This window comes from Amblyraja radiata, chromosome 16 (genome assembly GCF_010909765.2).
Source record: "Amblyraja radiata isolate CabotCenter1 chromosome 16, sAmbRad1.1.pri, whole genome shotgun sequence".
Classification (NCBI taxonomy): domain Eukaryota; kingdom Metazoa; phylum Chordata; class Chondrichthyes; order Rajiformes; family Rajidae; genus Amblyraja; species Amblyraja radiata.
Window position 1 is genome coordinate 51,370,439 of NC_045971.1, and position 11,965 is coordinate 51,382,403.

Sequence of the window (11,965 nt, forward strand, 5' to 3'; positions counted from 1 at the left end):
CCTACTTACCCTTGGACCATGACCCCACTGACGAGCACCAGGCCACCATTTCTAGCACCATCACCGACTTCATCAATTCCCACGCCCTACCTGACCAAGCCTCCAACCTCATCGTTCCCCAGCCCCGCACGGCCCGTTTTTACCTTCTCCCCAAAATCCACAAACCCGGCTCTCCCGGCAGACCCATTGTCTCTGCGTGTTCGTGCCCCACCGAACTCATCTCCACATACCTTGACTCCATCCTATCCCCCTTGGTCAAATCCCTCCCCACCTATGTTCTAGACACCTCAGACACTCTCCGCCGCCTCCACGCATTCCACTCTCTGGGCCCTCACCCCCTCATCTTCACCATGGATGTCCGGTCACTCTACACCTCCATCCCCCACCAGGATGGCCTCGGAGCCCTCCGGTTCTTCCTCGACCAGAGGAGCAACCTATACCCAGCCACTGACACTCTCCTCCGCTTAGCGGAGTTGGTCCTCACCCTCAACAACTTTACATTTGACTCCTCCCATTTCCTCCAAACACAAGGCGTAGCTATGGGCACACGCATGGGCCCCAGCTACGCCTGCCTCTTTGTCGGGTACGTTGAACAATCCGTGTTCGAGACGTACCAGGGCCCCATCCCCGACCTCTACCTCCGTTACATTGACGACTGCTTTGGCGCCACCTCCTGCACCTACACACAACTGACTGACTTCATCCACTTCACCACCAACTTCCATCCGGCACTCCAATACACCTGGACGATTTCCGACACGTCCCTACCATTCATTGACCTCACCATCTCCATCGCAGGGGACAGAATCCTGACCGACACACATTACAAACCCACTGACTCACATGGCTATCTGGACTACACGTCTTCCCACCCTGCCCCCTGTGAAGACTCCATCTCCTGCTCCCAATTCCTCCGCCTACGCCGCATCTGTTCCCAGGATGAGACATTTCATACCAGGGCATCGGAAATGTCCTCGTTCTTCAGGGAACGGGGATTCCCCTCCGCCACCATAGATGAGGCTCACACCAGGGTCTCATCCATACCCCGTAACACTGCTCTCTCTCCCCATCCGCGCACACGCAACAAGGGCAGAGTCCCTCTGGTCCTCACCTTTCACCCCACCATCCGGCAAATACAACACATAATCCTCCGCCATTTCCGCCACCTCCAACGTGACCCCACCACTCGCCACATCTTCCCATCTCCCCCCATGTCGGCCTTCCGCAAAGACCGCTCCCTCCGCAACTCCCTTGTCAATTCTTCCCTTCCCTCCCGCACCACCCCCTCCCCGGGCACTTTCCGTTGCAACCGCAAGAAATGCAACACCTGTCCCTTCACCTCCCCCCTCGACTCCATCCAAGGTCCCAAGCAGTCGTTCCAGGCGCGACAAAGGTTCACCTGTATCTCCTCGAACCTCATCTACTGCACCCGCTGCTCTAGATGTCAGCTGATTTACATCGGTGAGACCAAGCGTAGGTTGGGCGATCGTTTCGCCGAACACCTCCGCTCAGTCCGCAATAACCTACCTGACCTCCCGGTGGCTCAGCACTTCAACTCCCCCTCCCATTCCCAATCCGACCTCTCTGTCCTGGGTCTCCTCCATTGCCAGAGTGAGCAACAGCGGAAATTGGAGGAACAGCACCTCATATTCCGTCTGGGGACCTTGCGTCCTTATGGCATTAACATAGAATTCTCCCAATTTGGCTAGCCCTTGCTGTCTCCTCCCCTTCCTTAACCCTCTAGCTGTCTGCTCCCACCCTCCCATCCGCCCGCCCTCGGGCTCCTCCCATTTCCTTCTTTCTTTCCCCCACCCCCCATCAGTCTGAAGAAGGGTTTCAGCCCGAAACGTCGCCTATTTCCTTCGCTCCATAGATGCTGCTGCAACCGCTGAGTTTCCCCAGCAATTTTGTGTACCTTCTAAGAAGTGCCAGTTTGGCGAATTTTTGGAGTTCCTAAGAGAGAGAGTTATGGAGACTACGGGGAGTATGAGGGTCTCAATCTAGTGTGACTGCACAATCAAAGAAGCCAATTAAACAAACGGGAATAGAGCGAATTTTCGTAGATTTCAGCTTTTATCAGTCCTTAGAGAGGGGAAATATGCAGTGTGTTTTTTGCAGGAGACGCATACCGTTGTTACTGATGAACCCACCTGGAGATTGGAGTGGGGGGGGGGGGGGGGGGGTCTACATGAGCCATCTTAGCTCGAATTCGAGTGGGGTGGCCTTTCTGTTGGCTCAGAATTTCCTGCAAAATGTTCTAAAGTGGCTTTTTCACGGGGCGACTTGACGCAAGAGTGAACCAGAGTTTAACATCGTGGGAACCTCGTGCGATAACAGTACGGCATTCGTGGACCACCGTGGACCACCGTGGCGCTAACGGCAGGTAGTCGTGTAATTCAAGAAAGTTTGAATTTCTCCAAGAGTGACTTGTACACTTGTGGTTGAGCATTGCAACATTGTATGAACATAGTGGCCAGTGCGATATCCGTGCGATATCCGTAATAACTCTTGCGGGTACCGTGGGAACTCCTGCGAACGGTGAGTAACTGAGCAGTTTGATTGTCAGTGCTTGTTTTACCTCATTGTTAAATAAATATATTTTTTACTATCAGATTGATGTCTGCAATTCTTCATTAACACATCACTACAAGATGAATGTCTCTAATGTTATAATCCCTCTCATGCTGAAACACAAAATAGTTGAAGGGAGGTGAAATAATCACATTTTCATTCTTTTTCATTTTTGAGTGTTCAGGTACCTCACTTGCTGAGCTATTTTACTCCAGCAGTTTGTGTCTCTTTTTGTCTAAAGCAGTTTCTAAGACTGGAGGAACTCCGCGGGCCTGGCAGCATCTACGGAGGGAAATGGACAGGCGACCCTTTCTTCAGGCTGCCTTATCTCTCCCCCCCCTCCCCCCTACTCCCACCCACACACACAAATGCTGGAGAAACTCAGTGGGTGCAGCAGCATCTATGGAACGAAGGAAATAGGCAACGTTTCGGCCCGAAACGTTGCCTACTTCCTTCGCTCCATAGATGCTGCTGCACCCGCTGAGTTTCTCCAGCATTATTGTGTACCTTCGATTTTCCAGCATCTGCAGTTCCTTCTTAAACACAAATGCACCGAGTTCCTACAGCATTTCGTGTTTTGCTCAGTATTCCAGCATCCGCTGTCTCCCGCGTCTCCAATAAAACAAAACTACTGTCAAAAGGGTGAAGAATAGGGGCAGAGATAGTTACATTCCTGATTAGTGCGGCTGTCAGGAGGTTATGGGGAGAAGGCAAGAGAATGTGGTTGAGAGGGAGAGATAGATCAGCCGCGATTGAATGGCGGAGTGGACTTAATGGACCGAATGGCCTAATTTTGCTCCTATAACTAACAAAGATAGTAATTGTTAGGGAAATGTAGTTATTAAAGACGAGGGGGAGCAGAAATGGGCAGTCTGGGATGGCTCGCGAGCTACTTGCATAGAGGCACAAAAGTTAAAGAAAGGGCAGATAAACAGAGAGGGGGGGGGGACTTCCCTCGGTGCCCATCTGTTACCATTAATTGGACAGTTCGGTCTGTGAAACGCAACACGCCAGCCCCGACATCCAGCCCGGTGGTCAGTCCTTTGAAGAAAGACACCAGTTGCTTGGAGCAACTCAGCCGGACAGGCAGCAACTCTGGAGAGAAGGAACGGGTCGAGAGCCTTCTTCAGACTGAGGTCAATCCCCTGCATGGATAACAGGAGTCCCAGCCAACACGACAATCGCCCGCTGCACAGTCTCGGAGCTTCCACTGTGAAAACGGTGCCTACATTTGAGCACTTATGTAACTGAACCATCCTAACACCAACCTCAGAGCATTCCTGAACTACTACCTATCTCATCCGAGACCCTCGGACTATCTTAGATCGTATACTCACTGGCTTTATCGAGTTACATTGTGGAAACCGGCCCTTCAGCTCAACTTGCCCATACCGGCCAAAATGTCCCATCGAAACTAGTCCCATCTGCCTGCGTCTGGTCCATATCCCTCCCAACCTGTCTTATTCATGTACCTGTCTAAATGTTTCTTAAATGTAGGGATGGGCCCAGCCTCAACAACGTCCTCTGGCAGCTTGTTCCATACACCCACCACCCTTTGTGCGAAAATGTTACCCCTCACTCAGATTCTTATTAGACCTTCCCCCCTCACCTTGAACCTATGCCCTCTGGTCCTCGAATCCCCTCTGTGGGCAAAGGACATATATTACCCAGGACTCTGTCTATTTCCCTGCCTGTTCGTCTCATGGTTTTGTACACCTCTCAGCCTCTGTCCCCAGTGTGGAGTTAAGGGCTTGTTTATGGGCGCCCTGGGCTGAGAACTCTGGAGGATGGGTTTTAGACTTTATCGGGAATCGAGATAGACCCCGTAATGCAGGAGCAAAGAATCGCAGACGCTAATCTGCATTGGAAAGACACAATATGCGGGAGTAACTCAGCGCTGAAGAAGAGTCCCGACCCGAAACATCATATATCCATGTTGTCTAGCGATGCTGCCTGACCCGCTGAGTTGCTCCAGCGCTTTGTGTCTTTCCACTAGACCTGTAATAAGTCTCGGCTGGGTGTTTACTGGAATATCTGGTGTTTAATTGACGTCCTGATGTTGTTTTTGATCGGGTTTACTACTGACAGTATTTAATCAGATCCATCTTAAATCATTTCCCCTTCACCTTAAACCTATGTAATCTGGTCCTCGATTCGCCTACTCTGGGCAAGAGACTGTGCATCTACCCGATCGATTCCTCGCATGATTTTAAACATTATCTTGCACACAGCGTTGTTCCCTTCACCATGTATACACCATTTATGGCTCGATTGTTACTATTTATTGTCTGTCTACTGACTGGTTAAACGTTTGAAAGTTTCACCTCTCAGTAGATAATAAAATAAGACAATCATCACGGTCAATGTGAGACAAAGTCTTTATTCCTATTTGACAAAATAAAAAGACGACTTCTTGCACATATTGAGAGAAGGTGCATCACACCAAACAACATTTGTCTAAAAAAAACCATATTATTCTTCAGCTCATTAAAGAGCTCGGGTGAAATTCTGACAAAGTTTGTGAATGCACTTTTATCCTCTTCGCACAGCACATTAAGCAGCTGATCATATTGTCCAAATTGAGGTCTCCGTTGAAAGATGGGCTTCACCCAGTGAGACTTCCTCTTAATTCTCATTTTAATTAATCTCACCCTTCTGCCTTCACGCAAGTGTTCTCGATGCACATAGTGGGCTGCTGCATACAGCGCGTCAATGAAAATAACCACCATCCTGTACTCGAAAATACTCAGTATAGGCATGTCTCCAAATGAGCCAATTCAACCAAGGGAGGAATATAGTGTGTGAAAAAAACCAATATAGTGTGTGAAAACAAAGTAACATCATTTGTGCCACGTGATTAACAACACTACAGTTCACGATGTTCATTCAAGATTAACGGGAAAGCTCGGGAGACGGACAAGTCACTCGCACTAATAACAGAAATGCCGAGTACCGTGGGAACTCTTTATTTACGATCGTGCGAAACTCGTGCTGGACCACGACCACGACCACTTCACTCTGGTGACATCTTGCGTCAACTCGCCCCGTGAAAAAGCCCAGTGAAGTGCCAGAAGATGTGCCAGGACGTTTGTTCCATCTGACCGTGAGCCTGGATGGCATGCCGTTGCATTGCATTAACGTGTATGCCCCCAGCTCCGGCACGATGCAGGCCGGCCTACCTCAGGAGGTGAGTGCTCTGTTGAGCACTATTGATAGGGAAGAGTGTGTCTTCCTTGGGGGAGACTTTGATTGAACACTTGAGGTGCGAGTCCGTTCTGGTACTCAGTGTGCCCCTGCTGTAGCGAAGAAGCTGAGAGGGTTGATTGAATCCTTTGAGTTGGTTAATGCGTGACGGGACCTCCACCCTGATTCCGCTGCTTTTTCGCGGAGGTCTGAGGGAGGTGGTTCCCGCATTGATCGAATATATATTTCCCGAGCGTTTGTTTCCCGTGTCTCAGCGGCCTCAGGACCACTGTCTGGTGCGTGTGGATTTTAATCCAGCGCGCGCTCGGGCCCGGTCTGCGTACTGGCACTTTAATAACCGGCTGCTGGAGGATCGGTGTTTCCGGGAGTCATTCAGTCGGTTTTGGGTAAGGTGGAGAGAGAGGCAGAGGTGCTTCTCTTCCCTTAGGCAGTGGTGGGACGTGGGGAAAGCTCGCATCCGTCTTTTTTGTAAGGAATATACGTGGGGGTCGACCGGGCGGCGGGACTCAGCGATCGAGAGGCTTGAGAGGGAGCTGCTGGACACAGAGTCTCGCCTGGGTCGGGTTGGAGATGACTCCTGCGAATGGGGAGTGTTTCACGAGAAGAAGGATGCCTTGAGGAACCTGCAACTTGAGCGGTCCCGAGGCGCTTACGTGAGGTCGCAGGTCCAGATGCTGCACGATCTGGACCGAGCTTCGCCGTTCTTTTTCTCTCTGGAGAAGAGGCGTGGAGCCCATAAGCAGCTCGTAGAGCTACTCGCAGATGATGGCTCCTCTGTCACTGATCCGGAGAGGATTAGTGCCTTGGTCAGGTCCTTTTACGGGTCCCTGTACTGTTCTCCGCAGGTGGAGTCAGCGGGAAGGCTCAGCAGGACCTGTGGGAGGGTCTACCGACTGTAGATAGGGAGGTGGCCGATCTTCTTGATGGCCCTATATCTTTGGAGGAGTTGACTCGTGTCTTGCATCAGCTCAGGAGGGTTTGTTAGAGCTTTCTGGGATATACTGGGGGGTGACTACATGTTGGTTCTGGGAGAGAGCCTGGCGACCGGGGAGATGCCCTTCTCGTGGCGTAGGGCAGTTGTCGTTTTGCTGTCCAAGAAGGGCGAACACCACGTGTTGAAGAACTGGCGCCCGGTCTCTCTCCTATGTACAGAGTATAAAGTTTTTGCACGGCGATGGCAAATCGCCTGGGCTCCGTGCTGTCTCAACTGATTCATCCTGACCAGTCCTATACAGTCCCTGGCAGGTCCATTCAGGATAACATTCACCTGGTTAGGGATCTGATTCATCTAGCCCAGGGTACTGGTCAGTCAGCTGTTTTTCTGTTTCCAGATCAGGAATAGGCTTTTGATAGGGTAGAGCATGAATATCTCTTCGGGACGTTGCAAGCGTTTGGATTTGGACCGCATTTTGTGGCCCGGGTCCGCCTTTTAAATACTGCAGTGGAGTGTCTTGTGAAGGTTAATGGTGTGTTGTTGGCTCCCTTTCATTTTGGGAATGGGGTCCGTCAGGGGTGCCCCATGTCAGCTCAGTTGTTCTCGGTCTGTGTGGAGCCATTCCTGTGTCTTCTTCGGAGGAGGTTGACAGGCCTGGCCCTACCTAGCCCTGGGGTGGAGGTGGTTCTTTCGGCGTATGCCGATGATGTACTCCTTATGTTCACTGATCCTGGTGACTTGCGGAGGATGCGTGACTGCCAGGAGATTTTCTCGGCTGCATCTTCTGCCAGGATTAACTGGAGTAAGTGCTCCGTACTTTTACTGGATCAGACTCCCTGCCGGATGGGATGACGATGTATGCGTGGAGCACCACGCACCTCCTCTATTTGGGAGTGTATCTGAGCCCCACTGAGGATGCTTGTCGGCAAACTGGCAGGAGTTGGAGACGAAAGTGGTTGCCCGGCTGGGGCGCTGGTCAGGCCTGCTTGGAGTTCTTTCCTTTCAGGGGAGGTTCGTGTTGGTCATAAAGCAGCTGGTGGCCTCCATGTTATGGTATCGGCTGGCTACTCTTGTCCCGCCTTCCATATTTGTAACTGCTTTACAGAAAAAGCTGGTGGATTTCTTTTGGGGAAATAGGAAGCACTGGGTCTCCGCAGCAGTCCTGAGTCTCCCGTTAGAGGAGGGCGGCCAGTTATTGGTATGCGTGCGTACCCAGGTGGCGGCTCTCCGTCGCAGGACTCTGTGGAGGTATATGTATGTAGAGAACCCCTCCCAGATGGCACTCTCTGGCCACGTATTTATTTCGACGGGATCGTTGTCCAAAGGGGGTCTCGCGGCTCCCGGTGGCGGGCATCAGTCGACCCGCCCTAAGGGGTTTGCCTGTTTTCTACCGGGATGTGCTAAGAGTAAGGAATTTGGTTGTTTTTAGCCAGCGTGTTGCTCCACGAGGGGAGGGGAATGATGCGGCTGCGGGAGTGGCCGGTCCTCACTCAGTCGTGGCGGGTGTCGAAGAGAGGCGTGCGCCTAGAGTGGTTCTGACTGAGCTGTCACACGCTCCGACAAATCTGCTCATCGGGCCTCGGCTCCGGGATATTTCTCGGGCACCGGCTCCACACAACGTGAACCGCCTGTCGGTTTGCTCCTGGGCCTGGCCAAGATGGCCATTCGCGGGTCCGTGTTGGTGGTCGATGGTCAGGCTAGAGTCGGATGCCTGCCCCTCTTTCGGGCCTACGTCCTTGCATGTGTGTTCATGGAGAGAGAACACGCGGTGTCCACGGGGACTCTGGAGGCCTTCTGTGGGCGCTTGTCACCGCGTGGGGTTGAGAGTATTGTGAACAATGAATGCAATGTTGTATTATAATGATACTTGATATAGTGTAATTTTTGTTTATGATTTGATGTGTTGTATCATATTATTGTGTCGAATAATGTCTTTGAAAAGAAAAAAAGAGCGAGGGCGTGTGTGTGAGAGGGACAGAGAGAGGGGATGTGGGGAAGGGATGGAGTACACGTGGGGAGGGGGGAAGCTATATATTTCTGTGTGGTAGAGGCACCGAAGGGAAAGGGTATCGAGGGAGTGTGTGAGAGAGACAGGGAGCAAGAGAGGGAGTGTGTGAGAGGAGGGGGGCACGAGAGGGTGGTGTGGAGAGAATTTGGGTACGAGTAGGGGGGGAAGAGAGTGGCGGGAGATGGGAGAGTGTGGGGAGGGGGGAGAAGAGTGTGTGGAGGAGAGAGAGAGAGAGGGGGGGGGTGGGGCGTGTGAGAGAGACAGGGAGCGGGACAGGGTGGGTGGGGATAAATATGTGTACGAGTGGGGGAGGAGAGTGAGTGGCGGGAGAGGGGAGGGTGTGGGGAGGGGGAGAGATGGGAATGTATATGTGCAGCTTTAAGGGACATTAGTCAGGTAGCATTTGGAGTATGGTATACAGTTCTGATCACTCCATTACAGGACTGATGTGGAGGCTTTGGGGAAGGTGCAGAGATGGTTAACCAGAATGGTTTAAAAATGAGGAACTGCAGATGCTTGTTTACAAAGAAAGGACACAAAATGCTGGAGTAACTCAGTGGGGCAGGCGGCATCTCTGGAGAGAAGGAATAGGTGATGTTTCGGGTCAATGTTTCGGTCTCGACCCGAAACTTGACCCATTCCTTCCAGCATTTTGTGTCTACCTACACAGCGCCTATCCATGTGTGCCAGCAGGCTGGATGGGTGGGCAAAGGCCTTGTCACAGAGCGGGCAGGTAAAGGGGCACTGGCCGGTGGGGACTCGCCGGTGCTGGGGAAGGGACGCTCACCACTGGTGCTGCCACAGGCTGGACATGGCGGGCGTGACCCTTGCCACACTCAGCGCACTCAAAGGGTCTCCCTCGGGTGTGTATCCGCTGGTTCTCCCGCAGCCCCCGTGAGCTCTTGAAATGCTCACCGCAGTGGGAGCAGCTGCTCGCCGACGTGGGCCCGCCGATGCTGCCGCAACCCCCTCGAGCTGTCAAACGCCTCACCCCTGTACGGGCAGTCGTAGGGCTGGCCACTGGTGTGCATGCGCTGGTGAGACAGGACGTGGGAGACCATGGCAACGCGCTCTCCGCACACGGGGCAGGTGAAGGGACGGTCGCCGTCGTGCACCTGTTGGTGGGACAGCAGGTGGGTGGAGCGGGTGGCGCCCTTGTCGCACGGGCCACATGTGAAGGGACGCTCCCCAGTGTGGGTATGCTGGTGCTTCAGCAGGTTGTTGGAGTGGGTGAAGCACTCTGTGGGGCTCACCAGCACCCCGGCCGCCCTCAATGGCCGTTCACACCCCTTCTCTCCGTCCACAGCAACGGCTCACAAACCCTGGAGGAGGGGAACACAGAGAGTCAACAAGCTGGCAAACTGGACATTACTAACGCGTGAACATTACTGGTGCTTGAAGGGAGGGGAAGGGGGGATGGGAAGGGGAGTGGCGGGAAGGTGGAGGGTAGTGGAGGGGATGAGGGAGGGGGCGAGGAGGCAAGTGGGAGAGGGAGGACACGGGGGTGAGAGGGCTTTGGGGGGATGATGGAGGAGGTGAGTGGGATGAGGGAGGGGGCGCGGAGGGTGTTAGGGGGGGCGGGCAGGGGGGGGGAGATTGTGAGAAAGTGGAGGGGAGCGGGGGGATGAGGGAGGGGGCGAGGAGGGGGTGAGAGCGGGGTGAGGAGGCAAGTGAGAGAAGGGAGGCCGCACCGACCTGCGACACCAAGTGTCCGGGCGCCCCGTCGAGCCGCCTGCCCGCCTGCAGGTCCGCTGGCCAGCCGATCTGAGCCGTGACTTCAGCCGCACGCACGGCGCGCACGACCGGCGCCATGACGTCACCCCCAATCCAAGGGGGGACTGCCGACATTGGTGCTGAATCACGCGGGGGCGGCATGCAGCTTGGGAAGAAGGTCACGGAGTGCTGGAGTAACTCAGCGGGTCGGGCAGCGTCTGTGGATAGGTGACGTTTCACAGAAACATAGACAATAGGTGCATGAGTAGGCCATTCGGCCCTTCGAGCCAGCACCACCATTCAATATGCTCATGGCTGATCATCCACAATCGTTCCCCGTTCCTGTTTTCTCCCCATATCTCCTGATTCCGTTAGACCAAAGCGCTAAATCTAACTTTCTCATGAAAATATCCAGTGAATTGGCCTCCACTGCCTTCTGTGGCAGATAATTCCACTGATTCACAACTCTTTGGATGAAAAAGTTTTTTCATCTCAGTCCTAAGTGGCCGACCCCTTATTCTTAAACTGTGACTGCTGGTTCTGGACTCCCCCAACATCGGGAACAAGTAACCAAATGTCCCGAAATCTGAATTGTTGCAGATATTTTCCCCCAGCACTTTGTGCCTATCTTTGGCAGACACAAGGAACTGCAGATGCAGGTTCATACTCAAAAAGACACAGTGCTGGAGTAACATAGCAGGTCAAGCAGCATCTCTGGTCAACGTGGATAGACGACGATTCAGGTCTGCAGAAGGGTCGTGACCAAAAAAAAAATGTCCCCTATCCGTGTGCTTCACAGACGCTGCCCGACCCGCTTAGTGACTCCTGTACTGTGACCTTCCCATGATGCATGCCGCCACCCGCAGGGGCCAAGACGTCAGGTTGCCATGTGTGCGGATGTCACGGCACAGAGCAGCTCACGTGCGGGCGGGAGGCTCAGCGCGGTGCCCGGATGCTCAGCGCCCCAGGTTGGTGTGGGGCCCCATCACCCCTTCAGCCCACACCCCAACACATCCCCTCCCCTACACATCTCCGCCCCCCACACATCCCCTCTCCTCCCTACACATCCCCTCCCTCCACACACATCCCCTCCCCCACACATATCCTCCCCCCCACACATCCCTTCCCCCTTTACCACTGCCTTCTGTGGTAGAGAATTCCACAGATTCACAACTCCCTGTGTAAAAATGGTTTTTCTCATCTCAGTCCTAAATGGCATACCCCTTATTCTTAAACCAAAACTGCACACAATACTCCAGGTGTGGTCTCACCAGGGTCCTGCACAGCTGCAGTAAGACCTCCTTGCTCCTAAACTCAAATCCTCTCGCAATGAAGGCCAATGTGCCATTAGCTTTCTTTACTGCCTGCTGTACCTGCATGTTTACCTTCAGTGACTGATGTACAGGGACGCCCAGGTCTCGTTGCACCTCCCCTTCTCCTAATATTGGTACATTATCGTTCCGTGTACCGAAACACGGGTGTCAGGGATTATGGTGAGAAGGAAGGAGAATGGGGTGAGGAGGGTTAGATAGATC

General features: G+C 53.2%; 1 long non-coding RNA gene across 1 annotated transcript; it reads left to right on the forward strand.

The window, feature by feature from the left end:
• Positions 1–10,000: 10,000 nt before the first annotated feature.
• Positions 10,001–11,095, forward strand: LOC116982229. Its single transcript, XR_004414410.1, has 3 exons — positions 10,001–10,108; positions 10,606–10,608; positions 11,084–11,095. It is a non-coding gene; the product is annotated as an uncharacterized LOC116982229 (long non-coding RNA).
• Positions 11,096–11,965: the final 870 nt, after the last annotated feature.